The sequence below is a fragment of the Mesoplodon mirus genome, assembly GCF_964341445.2.
Source record: "Mesoplodon mirus genome assembly, chromosome: 16".
Classification (NCBI taxonomy): Eukaryota; Metazoa; Chordata; class Mammalia; order Artiodactyla; family Ziphiidae; genus Mesoplodon; species Mesoplodon mirus.
This window is the reverse complement of record NC_138992.1, coordinates 61,537,126-61,548,111: the sequence shown is the minus strand read 5'-3', so window position 1 is coordinate 61,548,111 and position 10,986 is coordinate 61,537,126. Positions and strand designations below refer to the sequence as shown.

Genomic DNA, 10,986 nt, shown 5'->3' with positions numbered 1-10,986 from the left:
CTTCTCCTGTTGCAGAGCATGGACTCAGTGCGCGGGCTTCGGTAGTTGTGGCTCACAGGCTCTAGAGCGCAGGCTCAGCAGTTGTGGCGCACGGGCTTAGTTGCTCCGTGGGATCTTCCCAGACCAGGGCTCAAACCCACGTCCCCTGCATTGGCAGGTGGATTCTTAACCACTGTGCCACCAGGGAAGTCCCAGTTGTGCCTGGTGTTTCATTATCAGTGTGTCTTGAGAGATTGCAGTGAAACCAAACTTTATATACAATCATGTTTTAAATGCATAAGGGAATTCTCCTTTTTCATAGACTCTTTACAATAAGTCCTTTTATACTATGTTATTATAGGTTTTTAAAATGCAAGTGATTGTTCAGTTTTTTTAAAACAGGACATCCTGAAAGATTTTTAAATTTCCATTACATCAACAGCAGTTTTATAGATGTAACAGAGTGGGGGAAATGGTCATCTTAACATCTGGCCCCAGTACTCTAAACACATTGATAAGCCATTTGGGCATGGAAAATGAGACCCTGAAGATTCAACCAAGTAAGAGAAGTGGCCAAACTTCACAGGGTTATAAATTAGCAGGCATTTGGGGTGGGCAGAGAGACTGGGTTATTAAGCAGCTTTTTGCAGTAGAAAAAGAGTTTTGAAAACTAGGGTGGCCGTTAATTTTGTGTGTCAACTTGGCTGAGCCATGAGGTTCCCAAATATGTGGTCAAACATTATTCTGGATGTCTCTGTGATGGTGTTTTGGGTAGATTAACATTTAAATCAGTGGACTAAATTTTAAGGAAGGCAGATTGCCCACCATAATGTGGGTGGGTCTCATTCAATCAGTTGAAGATCTGACTAGAACAAAAGACTGACACGTCCTCCCCCGACACACCCCAACAAGAGGAAATTCTGCCAGCAGGTGGCCTTTGGACTTGAATTGCTCTTTCTTTGGTCTCCCGTCTGTCAGCCGTCAGACTCAAACTGCAGACTTAGGACTTACCAGTCTCCATAATCACGAGTCAATTCCTTAAAATCAATCTCCAGATAGATAGATTATAGATTATAGATATATAGATCAATCTCTATCTTTATCTCTCTCTCCACACACACACACGCATCCTTGCACACATACATTCTATTGGTTCTGTTTTTCTGGAGAATCCTGACTAATTCAAACAGGATGTCTAATATTAAATGTGAAGTTGTGCTGCCCTGAAGTCTATCTCCACGCCAATCAAACACATTCAGCCAGCAACTCACCCACACGTCTCGTTCAAGTGGTTTTGTGTGTGTGCATGTGTGTGAACCAAAGAAAGGGGCTAAGTTCCATGTCTGGCTTGTCACAGCACAGAACAAAAGTAACACTTGCAGATGGCAAGATGACCCTCAACTTGAACCAGGTCAGGAGAAGCAGGAATGGGGAGCCAGAAGATTCCCTTTCTTCCACCTCCCCGGGAATTTGCACACCGTTGGGGAGAGCAATAGATTTCCACAACGTTCAAGCCAAACTCAAGGAGCTTCTAAGAGATGGAGCAGGGAATTGCCCTCCCCACCCTTCCCCGTCCCCACCAACAGGGACAGCTGAGTTCCATAAACACCAAAACATTTTTTCTTGTAAATTCCGATTTCAGCCAACACTCCTAGAAGCAGAGCCAAATGATAAAACTTTGCTAGTGATCAGAGTTTGCTTTAATTATTCATACTTCTCTCCGAGATTAAGAAAAAAAGAAAAACACCAAATAAACCAAAACAAATAAAATAAAATACTAAGAGAGGCAATACACAAAAGAATAAGTGAAGCATCTCGATTCTGTAGAAAATGGAAAATGCCTCCCAGTGTGGTTCCACAGCCTGTGCTACATTCCCACGGGGTGCATCACTGGTTCCCCTTCCTGGGCAGGAATGGAAGGACAGAGCAGGGAGAAGAAGAGCCATCTTGGGAAATTAACTGCTGGTGTGGATGCCGCCCATCATCAGGCTGGCGTGGTTGTCCATTCCCTGGAATTAGCAGAGAGAACCAAGGTCCTTAAGATGGCACAAGATGACAAAGATACTCAAACTAACCAAAAATAATTGAAAAACATTACATTCTAAATACCTAGGGGAAGGATAAAGATCAAGGTGAATTTCAAATTTCTATGTCTTCAGGGAGGGAAAAATGATCACTTGGACTATCCCTGTAGTCCAACAGAATTCATTTCTAAAGTGTTTATTGACAGGTGCCTGGATTAGACTGCAGTACACTAGGTGTGTATTGAAACGGTGGTCTTTTATAGTTGCTGGGAAACAGAAGTAGAAGTGATGGTGTTTGGTGCTCTCAGACAAAAACTCACCCTCCTCCATCCAGCTTTTCTCATCATTCTCTCAATCAGAAGGTTTGCGAGGGGCATAATATTATTCTCAACTGCCTGAAAAAAAACCCATACTCACACTAATTTTTTTCCTTCTAAACCCTGTTACATAGTGCAAGTCTGTATGTGATTCAGGGGGCAAATGAAGGAAATGTGAGATTTATGATTTTTTAAAAATAAATGTATTTATTTATTTGTTTATTTGTTTGTTTATTTCTTTATTTTTGGCTGCGTTGGGTCTTCGTTGCTGTGCTCATGCTTTCTCTAGCTGCGGTGAGCAGGGGCTAGTCTTCATTGCAGTGCACAGGCTTCTCACTGTGGTGGCTTCTCTTGTTGCGGAGCACGGGCTCTAGGCATGCGGGCTCAGTAGTTGTGGCACGTGGGCTCTAGAGCGCAGGCTCAGTAGTTGTGGTGCACGGGCTTAGTTGCTCCACGGCATGTGGGATCTGTCCGGACCAGGGCTCGAATCCATGTCCCCTGCATTGGCAGGTGGATTCTTAACCACTGCACCACCAGGGAAGTCCCTATGATGTATTTTAAAACCCAAAACAACACATTCTCAGGGTTAAGTAGAAAGGTCACCACTAATAAAAACATCTAATCAGCCTCATTATTATGTTCCTTTAGCCACATTTCTCTTACTTAATAGAGCATGTCTCCTCTGAAGAAGCATTAAATTTCACAATAACACATGCAAAGACCAAGAAAGGAATCTGTGTGATGCAGCCAGGACCCAACAGGCCAGGAGCATCTGCCTCAGAGGGAGAAAAAGGAGAGGGAAAAATTTAAAGAGGACGATCAAGCCTCTGATATGTGCACATATCTGCCAAGGTTAATAAAGTTTCGCTAAGCTACCCATGCGTGGAACTACAATAAACCTTGTTATTGAGCGTCCCCATCCCTCCCAGCAGTGGCAGACTCCTGCCTGGGATCAATGAAAGATCTTAGGCACAAGATTCCAGAAGCAATTGGCAGTCTTATTTACCTAATAATCAAAAGAGTTAAAATAGAGTTGTACTATCTCAAGTTTCTCTTGAATGAAATACAGTGTTTTGTGACTTATGGATTCCTACCAAGTCTAGATTAAAATCTTCCTTCAAGGGATTATTAAAGTCTCTCCTCTGTGTCCTTGGCCACTGCTCCTCTGTCTCCTTTATGCTCCCTCCTCCATCCTATGTCAAACGGGTGACCTTTTCTATCATCTCCTTTCCCTGGGTAACCTCGTCCAGTCCCAGGACTTTAAAGATCATTTCCACACTGTTAACTCTCACAGGTAAGTTGTCAGCCCAGAACTCTCCTCTGAGCTCTGGACTTGAGGATCCAACTTCTGACTTGATACCTCTACTTGATCGAGGACTTCACATCTCCAACACAGAACTCGATTTGCCCCCAGGTCTGTTTTCCTATCAGTAAGTGGCCCCAACCAACATTCATTCCTTTGCTCAAACTAAGCCTAAGAGTCATCCTTGAGTCTTCCCCCTCCTCATTCAGTCCATCATCAAATCCTCTTAGTTTACTTCTAAAATATGTCCCAAACCCCTCTTTCCCCTCCGGCACCGGCCTCGTCCAGGTCACCGTTCTCTCGTGATTAAACTGCTCTGTTAGCTACTCAATGGTCTCCCCACTTCCACTCCTACCCATCCTAAAATGCATTCTCCACAAAGCAGCCAGAGAGAGCTTTTTAAAATGTAAATCAGGGCTTCCCTGGTGGCGCAGTGGTTGAGAGTCCGCCTGCCGATGCAGGGGACACGGGTTCGTGCCCCGGTCCGGGAAGATCCCACATGCCGCGGAGCAGCTGGGCCCATGAGCCATGGCCGCTGAGCCTGCGCATCCGGAGCCTGTGCTCTGCAATGGGAGAGGCCACAGCAGTGAGAGGCCCGCGTTCCGCAAAGAAAAGAAAAAAAAATGTATATCAAATAATATCACTTGGCTGCTTAAAACCCTCCAGGAAGCTTCTGCTTCCGCTTAGGGTGCAAGAGAACATAGCTTCCCCAGCAATGAGAAAATGGCAGATAACCTATAAAATTATAATTTTCTTGAACACATCAAGGAGTTGAGGTCACAAGGCAACTGTAAGGATACAAATATTGTTTTGGGCAAGGAAGGAAGAGGTGGTTGCCATATAAGTGGGTAGAAAGAAATTATCTAACATTTTGACATATTCTTAAAAGCCAGTGTGGGCTAGCTGATCAGTTTGGAATAGGTAGGATCACCAGATGCAAGAGAACTCTGCACTTGCAAGCTCTTTACCACTGGCCTGTAGCCAGTGCTGATGAGAAAGATTGGAGAAAGAGCAAGAGACCAGAGGGAGACCCTCTTAGTGGTACAGGTGTAGCTAAAGCCCAAGTAAAAGGCTAAGACTCTCAGACTCGATTAAAAAACAAGACCCAGTGGACTTCCCTGGTGGCACAGTGGTTAACAATCCACCTGCCAAGGCAGGGGACACGGGTTCGAGCCCTGGTCCAGGAAGGTCCCACATGCCTCAGAGCAATGAAGCCTGTGGGTCACAACTACTGAGCCTGCTCTCTAGAGCCCACGAGCCACAACTACTGAGCCTGTGAGCCACAACTACTGAAGCTCGCACGCCTAGAGCCTGTGCTCCACAAGAGAAGCCACCGCGATGAGAAGCCCGCGCACCACAACGAAGAGTAGCCCCTGCTCGCCGCAAACAGAGAAAGCCCATGGGCAGCAATGAAGATCCAATGCAGCCAAAAATAAATAAATAAAAAATAAATTAATTAAAAAAAAAAACAACAAGACCCAAGTATAATGTTGTCCATCAGAACCCCAAAATAGGGAAACACAAAACTGGTTCAAAGTGAAAAGATAGAGAAAAGATATGCCATGAAATTACTACTCAAAATAAAGCATAAGTGGGTACATTAATATCAGACAATGTGGATTTCAGAAAAAAAGGAATATTACCAATGATAAAGGGAGACATTGCATAATGATGAAGCTGTCAATTCATCAAAAAGTTGTAATGATCCTCCATGTGCATGCACCTAACAGAGCTTTGAAATATGTGAAAGCATAAACTGCCTGAACAAAAAAAATAGATAAATATACAATTATAATTGGAAATTTTGGTACTTCTCTCTCAATAATTGATAGACAAGTAGACAGGAAATCAATAAGCTATAGTAACCAACGCTATTAAACAAATTGACCTAATTGACATTTAGGGAACACTTTATCCAACAGCTGCTGAATACACATTCACTTGACATGCTTATGAAACATCGCCAGGATAGACCACATTCTGAGTCATAAAAAAAGCCTCCATGATTTTTAAAAATTAAAATCACACAAAAAGTCTGTTCTCTGACCACAGTAGGTTAAAACTAGAAATCAATAACACAAGCACAGCTAGAAAAATCACTCAATACTTCCTATTAAACAACATCCTCCTAAATAATCCTTGGTTAAAAGAAGAATTCACAAGAGATATTAGAAAATATTTTCAATAAGGTGAAAAAGAAACCGTAACATACCAAAATTAGAGGGACGCAACTAAAGCAGTTCTTAGAGGGAAATTTATAACACGAAATGCTTATATTAGAAAATAAAAAGATCTCAAGTCAATAATGTAAGTTTCAACTACATAAGAAACTAGAGAAAGAAAAGTAAGTCAAACTCAAGCAAGCAGAAGGAAGGAAAGTGCTTCATGATTTTATTATTATTCTCTTATTGCTGAAGCCAAATATTGGTGTGACGGTGCTCAGGCCAATGTTTTTACATGAGTCATAATGTTCATAAACATCATTTAAAAACTTCAATTCCAGGGACTTTCCTGGTGGCACAGTGGTTAAGAATCCGCCTGCCAATGCAGGGGACATGGGCTTGAGCCCTGGCCCGGGAAGATCCCACATGCCATGGAGCAAATAAGCCCGTGCACCACAACTACTGAGCCTGCGCTCTAGAGCCCGTGAGTCACAACTACTGAGCTCGCATGTCACAACTACTGAAGCCCGTGCGCCTAGAGCCCATGCTCCTCAACAAAGAGAAGCCACCGCAATGAGAAGCCCACGCACCGCAACGAAGAGTAGCCCCTGCTTGCTGCAAATAGAGAAAGCCAGCATGCAGCAACGAAGACCCAGTGCAGTCAAAAATAAATAAATTTATTTATATTTTTTAAAAAAACTTCAATTCCAGACTCATTGCATGTACATTTGCCCGACTTGCTATCTATGGGTCCCTAAAGAAAAGTATCTCCAACATCCATCTCAGAGAAAGGTATAGGTAGATGGTCGAGAAATATGTGAAGAATTGAAGTGAATTTCTCACATTTTTATAAATGGAATGTATCTAAAGACTAAAGGACGGATTCAGATCAATTAAAAAGAATTTATTAGGATCGGTAATCTGAAACCTTTTAAGGAAAGGTTTAGGTTCTTTCACTCTGACAAAACTAAAGTGTGCGCTTTAAAAAATGAATAAATAAGATGCTTGCACTTCTACTTTCCACATTATCACTTTAATTAAAGTCTTCTGCCTTCTACAAAAGTATGAACAATAACTGCTAAGTCTTTTAGTCAATATTTTCATATTCCAACAAAAGCAAGCAGGATCTGGGGGTTTGTTTCACACTTGATTATCAAAATCTGATTCATAAATTTGCTACCAAGTCTTTCCTATGGTAGATATTACCTTTTGTTTTGACTTTAACCTTGGCTCTTCATTCATTCTAAAGGGTCCACGAGGGCAGGGCAAGTGTTTGCTAAAGGACTGAATGGAGGCCAGGCCTTGTGGGGCATAGATACCGTCAGTAAAAATTCTACCCATTCAGACACACGGGGGACAAGTTTAACCATACCGTGAATGTGGTACATCATAGTGATTAAAAGTCCTGGGTTTGGAATCAGGAGGACTCATGTTTGAATCCCAGCTCTGCCACTCACTTGCTGTGTGAGCTGAGGCGAGTTACTTAACTTCTCTGAATTTCATCTGCAATATCATATCTATACTTACATCACAGGGCTGGTGAAAAATTTTAAAAGATGATGGATATAAAGCATTTAGCATCCTAATAAAATATGGGCTTAATAAATGATAGCTATTATTAAGTACTTATTGAAGGGAAAAGTTTGTGGAATTTTTTATTATATATTTATTACTTTAATATACATTTATTAACTAAACTACACATGACTATCATAATGTTAGACAGAATTATCAACAGACATTTCTGAAAACCTGTTTAATTTAGCGTACTCTGTGCCATAGGATAAAGAAGGGGTGAATAACTAGTTGAAGAAACAGGTTTTTTTTCTTATTTTACTTTCACGTATTCTTTCTCTGATGCTCTTCCTTTCTTTATGTAGATCCAAGTATCTGATCTATACTGTTCTCCTTCTCTCTCAAGAACGTCTTTTAATATTTCTTACAAGGCAAATCTACTGGCAACAATTTCCCTCATTGTTTGTCTAAGAAGGTCTTTATCTCCCCTTCACTTTTGAAGAATAATTTCATGGGGTATAGAATTCTAGGTTCGTGTTTTTTCCTCTTGACACTTTATTTATTCTTTTTTTTGTGGGGGCAGGCACTGCACTGCGCTGCACACAGGCTCTTAGTTCCCCAACCAGGGATCAAACCTGTGCCCCTTGTAGTGGAAGTGCAGAGTCTTAACCACCAGACCGCCCGGGAAGTCCCGAAACAACTCTTAACATAACCTAGTAAACATCTTGAAAGGATCTCCTTAAATGACCATGTAAAAATGACTTGAATTAGCATTTCAGTTGTTTGTCTTTCTGCTAGAGCTTATAAGTACTTGGAAAAAAATTTTTCCTGAGTATTTTACTTATAATCTCTGTTATACTACTAAGGGTCAATGAAAACTCATTTTATTGCAGAGAGTACAAAATTAAATTCTAACTCGTATCTGTGTGAATGGCACAACATTTCAAATGAGCACGGTCTGAGTGATGTGTGTTTTCATGTGCGTTTCTATGTACGCAGAATGATGTTTATACATAGCACACGCGGAGACATGCCAGAGTCCTCATAGGAGTTCCACGCACCTTGGGGTCAGTCACTTTTAATCCAATTAATGTCAACTTAGCACAACAAAACCTTCTCCACTAGGTAAAGGTATGTGCTAAAGGCTGGTGGGCCCACGGGCTACTCAGATTAGAGACATCCTTCATGCATTTTACAGTTGCACCATCTTAGTTCCCCGACCAGGGATTGAACGGTGAAAGCACAGAGTCCTAACCACTGGACCATCAGGGAATTCCCTGCTAATTAATGTTTTGGACGTATAGAGCTCTGGCAAAGAGGTTGATTCTCACGGAGAGTTCTCTGGTTGACGGCTTGGGGCAAGACATGGGCTCAGAAAATGGACCTTTTTCAAAATTCTGGGTTATGGTGGACTACTGACTGCCCCAGGATGAATAATATGGAGCTGGGCCCGCTGCAGTTTATTTTGTCAGTCCCCTGGCATGATCCCCTCCTGCGGGTAGAGTCAGTAATTCGGAATACAAGTCAGGGCAGAATTAGGTATTCATGAGGATTGGAGGAGGCAGCGGCTCAGAGGACCTTCAAACACAGTCTCATGACTGAAACACCAGGAGGGAGCCTGGCTGACTAACAGAGAACAGCCTTGACCTTTCAACCCTACAAATTCAAATGCAATTTGTCATCCAATGTAAAATGAATTTGGCCATGTGTAGTCCTGTGGGAGGGAGAGATCTTGTCCCAGAAAAACTCAAGAAACATGAAAGAGGGGCATTGAAAACTAAAATCCGCAAAATGGTTGAGAACACACATCATTATGCTCATAATAAATTCCTTTTCCAACATAATGGCCAGCCCTGTGATTCCTTGGGCAGTACAGACTCTGTTAACACAGAAGGGGCCCAAGTGGGGAATTGATGCTAATTTTCATCTCTCCTTGGAATTATGTTTTCGTATTTATGTTTCATTATCCCCTCTTGTCATTTAAATTAAGCCATTCTGTTATGAGTATGTGTTCTACCTCTCGTTGTGATCATCAAAGAGGAAAGGTTGAATTGCCAACAGTCTTTCTTTTATTCCAGAAACTTGTTCGTTCTTTGAGGACCTTTCTGAGTGGGTCAGGAGCCAGAACTGGACAGAACTCATCCTCTGGGAGAGGCTCAGAGAACCAAACTTGAAATTGATGCACCAAATCACTCAAACTCTGTGAGGAGATGTCCTAGGGGTTCCAGAACCTTCACCGTTTTTTTCAACCACTCTAGTATTATCCCAAAGCGCATTCTCAAATTAAGTTTCCTTTTTTTTTGCAGTAGTTTCTAATTTGCTTAAGTGTCACCATTGAGTAGCAGATATAAAGACTGGAATGGACTGGAAGCCCTATGACTTATGACATGCATTAAGTTTTTCATCTGGCATTTGGAGTTCATTATTAATGTCCATTTGAAAGCTTACAATTATGAAATAGAGCAACCTTGTAAATAGCTAGAAATAATTTTCCAGTGGATTCTTTGCATGCACATACTAATTCATGTAAGTTATTTGAATGATAACAGTAAAGAAACAAAATCTTCTGTGGATTTACTCTTTGTCCTATCTATTTTATCTTGAAGTGTTTTTTTTTAATTTCTTTCCTCCCAAGATCAAGAAAATATTCAAGAGTCCCACCTCCATTTGCCAGAGAGCCTTCTTATAAATGATCACCAGTCTTGCCTCTATGTAATTGTAAAAAGAAGATCCCTCTACTTTCTAGAGTTCTGCTTGAATGGGGAGCTCAGTGTCCAGAAATTGACCATGACCCAAAGGAATTATTATGTTCTTGAATATTTGGAAAGATAAACCTTTTTCTAAAAAGAGCAGTCATGAACATTATACTGCTGTGCTTTCTTTCCTACTTTTACTGATATGAAGTTGTGTTTAAACTATAACACGAAGAGACTTGCTGCATATCTTTGTCATAAACCCTTTTTATGGGGGGGTCCCCAACTTCCTCATCTCCCCATACACATCCCATGCCTTGGTCACAAATTACTCACTAGCCCGCAGTAATGACCCACATGGTCAGACCTCCAAGCTGTTGAATATACTGTTCCCTTGACATGACCTCTTCTTCTCTTCTCTATGCACAAAACCTCCTCCAAAAGTTGAGACTCTCCTCCAAGTCTTACAAGCAAAATTAGCCCTTCTAACTTCACAGAACCTTACACACACTCCCATTTCTGCACTTGGACTTCAGGATTAGAATTGTTTGCTTGTGGGTCTGGCTTTCCCTTCTGCAATAATTAGGGGAACCCACCCTTCCGTCATGCTATGGGCCCGCAACCTGGCCACCCCTGGAGAAAACAGTACTCTTCATTCGATAAAAATATTGGGATTTGTCTGCAACAACTCACAAACCAAATTTTGTGTGTGTGTGTGGCTGCACCACGTGGCTTGCGGGATTTTATTTCCCAACCAGGGATAGAATAGAGGCCCTCTGCAGTAAAAGTGCATGCCCAGTCCACCCCTGTCCCCAGGCTGTTTCCTCATCTGGTAGGACCGTGCTGAGCCTGTCATTTGTGCTTACGGGGTAACTGTTCACGTCTCCATGCGACCGCCTTTGGGGAAAGTGAGCCTCAATCATATTGGGACCTGAGTCTACCAGTGCCACTCTTCCCTCATGTGACAAAATCAGATGCTACATCTGTTCTGTT

General features: G+C 41.9%; 1 protein-coding gene across 1 annotated transcript in view; it reads right to left on the bottom strand.

Annotated features, from left to right (window-relative positions):
* Positions 1-1,520: 1,520 nt before the first annotated feature.
* Positions 1,521-10,986, bottom strand: part of LOC309792326 (uncharacterized protein C8orf89) — a 41,876-nt gene continuing 32,410 nt past the window's right edge. The window contains exon 6 of the mRNA XM_082601872.1: positions 1,521-1,988. The gene's annotated coding sequence lies outside the window, so the exon portion shown is untranslated. The remainder of the gene's footprint in view (positions 1,989-10,986) is intronic.